Here is a 7,409-nt window from a genome sequence, read left to right as displayed (position 1 = left end):
CTGAGCCAGCCAAGTTCTCCTCATTACTGCCTTTTACTTTATTTTTTTTCATTATTGCCTTTTAAGGAGATAAATATGAAGGAATAGTATCTTCTTGGGTACAATTGTGTTTAGAAGAGCCACAATCTATTATAATATTTAAGCTTTTTGTGCTCTAAGAACGAATTTTTCTCCTTTGAGAGTAATATTGCTCCATTGAGAATACATGGTCTACTTGAAAAAAAAGGTAATTTAATTACAATTACAATGATAATAACCTGCCTTTATTAAGTGACTTTTATGTACCAGACACTGTACCATGTGCTTAACACATGTTTCCTGATATAGTTATAAAAAAAAATTAATAGTGTATTTCTACTTTTTGAATAAAGAAACTGAGACAGAGTTGTTACCTTTTCTAAAACTGAGTTTCAAAGTATAGATCTCAAGATAGTCCTGTGACCTCAAAAATCTCCTACTACTTTCCATTCCTCATAATGATGCTATTCAAATTAATTGAAGAGTCATGCTATTCTGTGGCCAGAGAACCATGACTTATTGTGGCACCTAAATTTCCAACATATTGACTTCTAGGAATGGTTCTGTTCTTCAGCTTTGGCATTGCTTGTAGGTCATCAAATAATTTTTGGTCTGTGAGTTGCTTATAGTTTACTGGGAAGAACAATTAGGAAGTGATTATAAGAAACTCTGGAAATAAAAAGGAATAATTCTAGAGAGAATTTTTATAACCACAGAAAACATTATTTTGTTTCTGAAAAATTCAGACACATTTTCCCTGATTTTCCTAAAGAGCTCTTCTCATCATCTAAAGTTCTATCTTTCATTTATTTGCCCATCTAAAAAGGTGAAAATAATATGGTACAAGTATACAAGTATAGTCAAATATAAAATGAAAAGTTAGCCTTTCCCCAGGTCCAGCTTCTAAACTCTAAAGAGGTCTTCAAATTTTCCTTTAAATTTTAAATACATATGTCACCATGTATATATATGTATACCTATGGATATCCTTTTTATTTATAAAATTGAGATTATAGTATTCAAATCATGCCATATTTTGCTTTAGTTATTATTTTAAAATCATTGCATTGTGTAGCATTTCATTGTGGCTATTTTGTGATTTGTCTCATTCTGTATTAAAAGATATATGGTTATGTCCAAATACTCACTATTCCAGGAATCTTGGAGAATGTCCTTAATGCACATAGTTTGACATCTTCGTGAGTATATTTGTACAGTAAATTATAGCAGTGAAACTCTTAGATAAATAGCTTGTGTTATAAATTTTCATAGCTATTGCCAAATTGCCCTTCAAAAAAGGTTTAGGGGAATGTGGACTGATGTCAAACAGTATGGAAAGGCTCACACTCACAGCACTAGATATTGTAAAACTAAATATTTTTGCCAATCTGATAGGCGAAAAATGATGTCTTGTTTTTATTTGCCTACCCTTAATTATAAGGGAGGGTGAGGAAATTTTCTATTTCTTTGCTACTTTTGTTTGTGTGTATGTGTTTTAATGAATTGCTTATTCATATTGTCCATTTTTCTATTGTGAAATTCATGTTTAGCTTTTTTTTATTGATTGTATAAGCTCTTTGCAAATGAAAGAACTTAGTTCTTTTTCATCTGTGTGGCTTTCTCCTGCCCAACTTTATCAGTTTCAGTATGGCATTTATAAGTTCTTACTTGGTGTTTAAAACAACTAATTTTATTGAGACATTTATATAAACAAAATGCATGCATTTCAAATCTATAGTGTGATTATTTTGACCCTTGAGCTTACCCTTTAGGTACCACTTTAATAAAAATATAGAATAATTATATAATTCCAAATAGCATCTTCATACTCTCTCAGATAATTCCATCACTCCTGGCCTTAGGAAAGAGTTTATTTGCTTTTTGTTACTGCAACTAAGTTTGTCTTTCTTAGAAGTTCTTATGTGGAATCATACACTATGTGTACAGTATATGTGGAATCATACACTATTGTATACTTGTTTAAAACTAGGACTTTGATCAGCATGAAGCTCAATATTGACTCAAATATATGTATCTATAGTGTATACCTTTTAATTGCTGAGTTGTGTTTACTTATGTAACACAGTTTGCTTACGTAGTCACTTTTTGCATTAGTTTCCTAGGGCTATTCTAACAAATTGAAGTTGAAAACAGGAATTTATTCTTTCACAGTTCTGGAAGCTAGAAGTCTGAACTCAAGATATTGGTAGTGCCGTACTCTCTCTGACAGCTCTAGGGAAAGACTTTCCTTGCCTATTAAGGTCGCATTCATAGATACTAGGAATAAGGACTTGAACTTATCTTTTTGGGGATACATTTCAACCCACAACAGTTCTCATCTGGTCCTGGAAAATTCATGTCCTTCACATGTGGGAAATAAATTTACCACACTCAAAAATCCCCTAAAGTATTAACCATTCCAGCGTTAACTTTAAGCCCAAAATATCATCTAAATGTAATAATCTCAAAAAGTTTGAGGCTTCATCTTTGATTTCATTTAAGTCAGGTATGGGTGAGACATTGGGTATAATCCGTTCTGGATCAAAATGATTTTCCATCCACAGACTTGTGAAACTGGAAAAGAAGTTATCTGCTTCTGAAATACAATGGGACAGACATAGATGCACACTCCCATTCCAAAAGGGAGAAATTTGAAGGAAAAAAGGGGTCATATATCCCAAACAAATCTGAAATCCAGTAAGGCAAATTTAATTAGATTCTGAGGCCTGAGAATAATCCTCTGTGATTTACTGCTTTGTTCTCTGGGCCCTAGTAGAGAAGTAACCCCTTCTTCATGACCCTCAGGTGGTGGCCTTGCCCCAGAGCAGTTATTCCGTCCACTTTGGCCATCAGAGTCATTATTTATTTCATCCCATTTCTGTCCTTTTCATCTGCTGGAATAAAATTCTTGAAACCCTTGTTTGTCTTCTGTGGATGTCATGGGAATTCACATCATTAGGCACAAGAGTACTCTATAAAGTCTTCCTGGATGACTAATTTTTACTCCTGGCTTCTGCTGAGATAGTTGATTGGATCCATAAATCACATGTCTGATCTCTTTAGCAAATAGTTTTCCTGCCAAATCCTAAGCTGTTTATAGAACGTGGTATCTAGATAGGTTGAGAATTTTCCAAATTATTAAGTGCAAGATTCTTTTTGCTTAGTAATTCCTGCCTCAATTTATCTCTTTCCTGTTGAATTTGACCATAAGCAGCAAGGAGAAACCTGACCACACCTTCTAAATTTTCAAGTTCATCATTATAAATTCTATTTGCACTACTGAATAATAGAGCACAATTCAGTCAAGTTCTCTGACGCTTTCAACATAAGGATACACTGTGCTCCAGTTTTCAATAACATGATTCTCATTCTGTCACTTTCAATAATAAGTTTCTGCCATGATTGGGTATTTAATTTTTCCAAATGCTTTTTTTTTTTTTTTTTGGTCTATTGAGGTGGACAGATACAAGTTCTCCTATTCTGTTAGTATGATGAATTACATTGATTAATTTCTAAATGTTAAAAAGCTTTGAGTTCCTGGGATAAATCTGCAGATTGTGGTTGACTTGATCTCCTAATATTTTGTTGAGAATATTTTCATTTACATTCATGAGGGTTATTGCTTTGTAGTTTTCTTATTATGCCTTTGTTTGGTTTTGGTACAGTAATACTTATCTTACATCATGACTTGGATACTATTTCAAAGGGTTTGTGTAGGATTTTAAAAAAATTTTATTTATTTTTTTTAGTTTTGGTAGAATATTCACCATCTGGGCCTGTAGTTCTTTGTGAAAATAAATTGACTATAAGTTTATTATTTTTTGGAATATATAAGGGCTACTCAAATTGTATAGTTGTTTTGTATGTGATATGGTATTTGAGTCTTTCATCAAGCTATATGTCTATTCCCTGCATCCTGTTTTTCTCCAGTCTATTTACTTACCCCTTCAACCTACTCTTTTTCAAATTGGGATCTAATGGGATATGAAGATTAAGAAGGTTTTTAGAATTTTATCTCCTCACCTTTTCTCTCCCATAATGTTGCTAAGCAAGCTGAGTTAGGTGTCCACAAATTCCTAAAATCTGTGTCACTCTTCTCTTGGCTTTTAGTTTACAGAGATTACAGCATGAGTTTTTGTACCTTCTTTGTTTAATTTCTGTTATTTTTTGCCAGTTTTTTAAATTAAAAAGTTATTTTTCATATTTGTTCTGTTAGTTTTTCTGTGATCTGGTCTCTCTTCTCCAAAAATGATTTTTTCCCTTTTTGTATGTTGGCCTTAGTACCTCATATAGATTATAAACTGACAGAGGACAAAGACATCATTTTATGTTTTCCATCTACTCCTCCCTGTGACACCAGACACCTAGTAATGACTCAATGACTTGTTGGCTATTGACTGATTGAAATGTAAGTTATAAACTTAAAGATGAATCTTGGTTCATGATCTTTACATTCTACTCCGGCTTTTACAACATCCCCTTCCAAGGTTAGGTTTTAATGATTTAAAGTGGTGTAAAGACCTATGGTAAACTGACATCATATTTCATTATTTTCTTTTTTATTTCTATTCCTATGCTTTTCATCCTTTTCCATCTTAGTTGTTGGAAAATGCAATTTCTTTCCTTATTGATTTGGTCCTTGTACATTTAGCAAGTATTGATTCTCCCCTGAAATCTTTTGCTGCATTTCTAAGAGAGTAGAAGCTGAAGAGCTTTATTTCATTTTATTCAAACAAGCACTAACATACAGTTAGTCTACAGAAAACAGCTAGAATTTTCCTAGTTGTGTAGTTTGTAATTGCAATTTAACTATTTTTGCCATTGTTAAAGATAGCCTATTATCCTCTTTCAGTTTTTATTTTTATTTTTTATTTTTTTTAGAGAGTTTATGTTTTTGACAGAGTGGTAGAGAGAGAGCACAAATAGACAGAGCGGCAGGCAGATGGAGAGGGAGAAACAGGCTCTTTGCTGAGCAGGAAGTCTGATGCAGGGCTCAATCCCAGGACCCTGGGATCATGATCTGAGCTGAAGGCTGCTCCTTAACGGACTGAGCCACCCAGGTGTCCTCCTCTTTCAGTTTTTAAAAACGAGGTTTTTATTTATGAACTGAATGTCTGCCAGGATGATTTGGTAGCCTAACTTGGCTTTTTGCCATATGTTGGAAAAATAAAGTAGGATTTCCTGTTTCAAAGTAGATTTTTAAACACATGCATTAATTTAACATATATTCATTGTACCATATAAATAAAATTCAGATTTTGAATTTGACAATTTGAATGATCAAAATGGGAAATAAACTTTAGTTTAAATATAAGAGAGAGAAAACCAAAGTCTGAAGAGAAGTATGTAATTTAAATCCATAGTTCTGAATTTTATTGCCTCGTATTCTTACTTCTTTTATGTAATCTTGAGTGTATTCCCTAATTTCTCATTATTTCAATTTTCTTATTGATCAACTCTTGATGTTTTTTTCCAAAGAAACCTAACAAAATTAAATTGAAATCCTAGGAAGTAATATCATACCACTATCAGTGTGCTATAATGTTTAGATAATCTCAGTTATATTCACAATAAGCCATATATTTTGTAGCACTGTGTTTATTTTTTGCTGGGATACAAAATTTATTTAACATTTTTGGAATTCAGTTACCTCATCTACTAATTAGGGATACTTAAAACAGTAAGTGTAGAAATTGCCAGATGACCTTTCAAATTCCTTCTAACTTATCTAATTCCAATTTTTATGATTATACAAATTATTAAATAAGTTTTTACTTTGGAAAATAAATATCTAAAATTTGAAGATCTTAAAATGTGTAATACTGAATGCACATATTACATGTCAGAGATAACAATACTGGAAATATTTTGTCAAAAGGCAGGGAACTTTAGAGAAGTTACATAGCAACTTTCTTGGAATCCAAGCATGACCAAGTATAATAGGATAATTGTATCTTTCTAACTTTATTATTAAAGATCTAGGAAATAGTCTTACAGTTACATTGTAGGACATAGTAATTTTATTGAATATTTTAAAAAACAAGTCTAAATATTGTGTTATAGTACTTTTCCAAAGGAGATGAAGAAGAGTAAGTTATGTCTTTCTGAATTCTCCTGGCTTTATGATGACCATCTCTTCTGAGTCTTCTGTTTTTATATGTTGGTTTAATGCTGTGTGTTATTTGTGCTTCTGTAGGTGGTAACTGGAAAGTTTCCATAATCACCAGTGACTTGCCAAATTCAGGGACCAGCTCACAGATTTATATTATACTGTATGGACAACATAGAAGTTCAGCTCCTATATATCTTTATGGAACAGATGGATCTCAATTTCAGGATGGCCATGAAGACATATTTACTGTAAGTAATAAAGCTGAGTAAAACCTGTTAATATAAGTGATACAGGTAGTTGGTACATTGGAATGAATACAATCTATCAAATTGGTGCTTTCTGTTATAACACTCTGGGTCCTGTTGAAGGTCAGTCAAAAGTAATTCATGGCAGTTTTTCTTCATGCAGATTATACACAAGTAAAACTGCAATACAATAAGAGACAATAGCTGGAGAGAAATACTAGAAGGCCAACTTTTACTGTTTCTATACTTGTGGCTGTTGGGAGTAAGGGCTTATGCCTTTCTGATTGGGGCTCGAACAGATAAGGCTCAAAGTCAAAGTTGCAAAGGAAAAAAAAATACAAACCTGAGGGTTTTGAAGGAGCCGGGGGTGGGAGGTTGGGGGATCCAGGTGGTGGGTATTATGGAGGGCACGCATTGCATGGAGCACTGGGTGTGGTGCAAAAACAATGAATTCTGTTACGCTGAAAAGAAATTAAATAAATAAATAAATATAAAATAAAAATTAAAAAATAAATAAAGGAGAGCAAAGAAGTTATAATCAAATTATTAGTTCATTACTAGACACACTGAGATAAAGATTAGGGAGAAACAGAGGTAGCAGTATCAGATCAGTTGTTAAAGTCAGAAAGATTAGCAACCAAAGGAAAGATGTGAAATCAGTCAAGCACTTAGCACTTTATAGGTATTTAATAATATCTGTTGAATGAATGATTGGATGCATAGAGGGATTATTTTGACTGGGTAGAAATAGAGAATAAAATCACAATCAGGAAAGAGTATCCTTAAGTGGCTCAAATTGTTATATGATACTCACTTCCATGTGATCCTGAGTACTTGGTTTACTCCAGTCTGTGTACTCAGCCATGTAACATATCTTATAGGAGAGTCTGAATCATTTGGAACTAAACTAATTGTTTAGTTTGAACTATCCTTTCCATAGTTTCTATATGAGTCAATATTTAAAGAAACTCTTTCTTGTGTTGATGGGCACTACATGTAAAAAATGAGGACTTTATAATAATTTTGCATGTGTA

This window comes from Enhydra lutris, unplaced genomic scaffold (assembly GCF_002288905.1).
Source record: "Enhydra lutris kenyoni isolate GAN:26980312 unplaced genomic scaffold, ASM228890v2 scaffoldscaffold41, whole genome shotgun sequence".
Classification (NCBI taxonomy): Eukaryota; Metazoa; Chordata; class Mammalia; order Carnivora; family Mustelidae; genus Enhydra; species Enhydra lutris.
The sequence above is the reverse complement of the archived record's forward strand: the minus strand, read 5'-3'. Positions refer to the sequence as shown.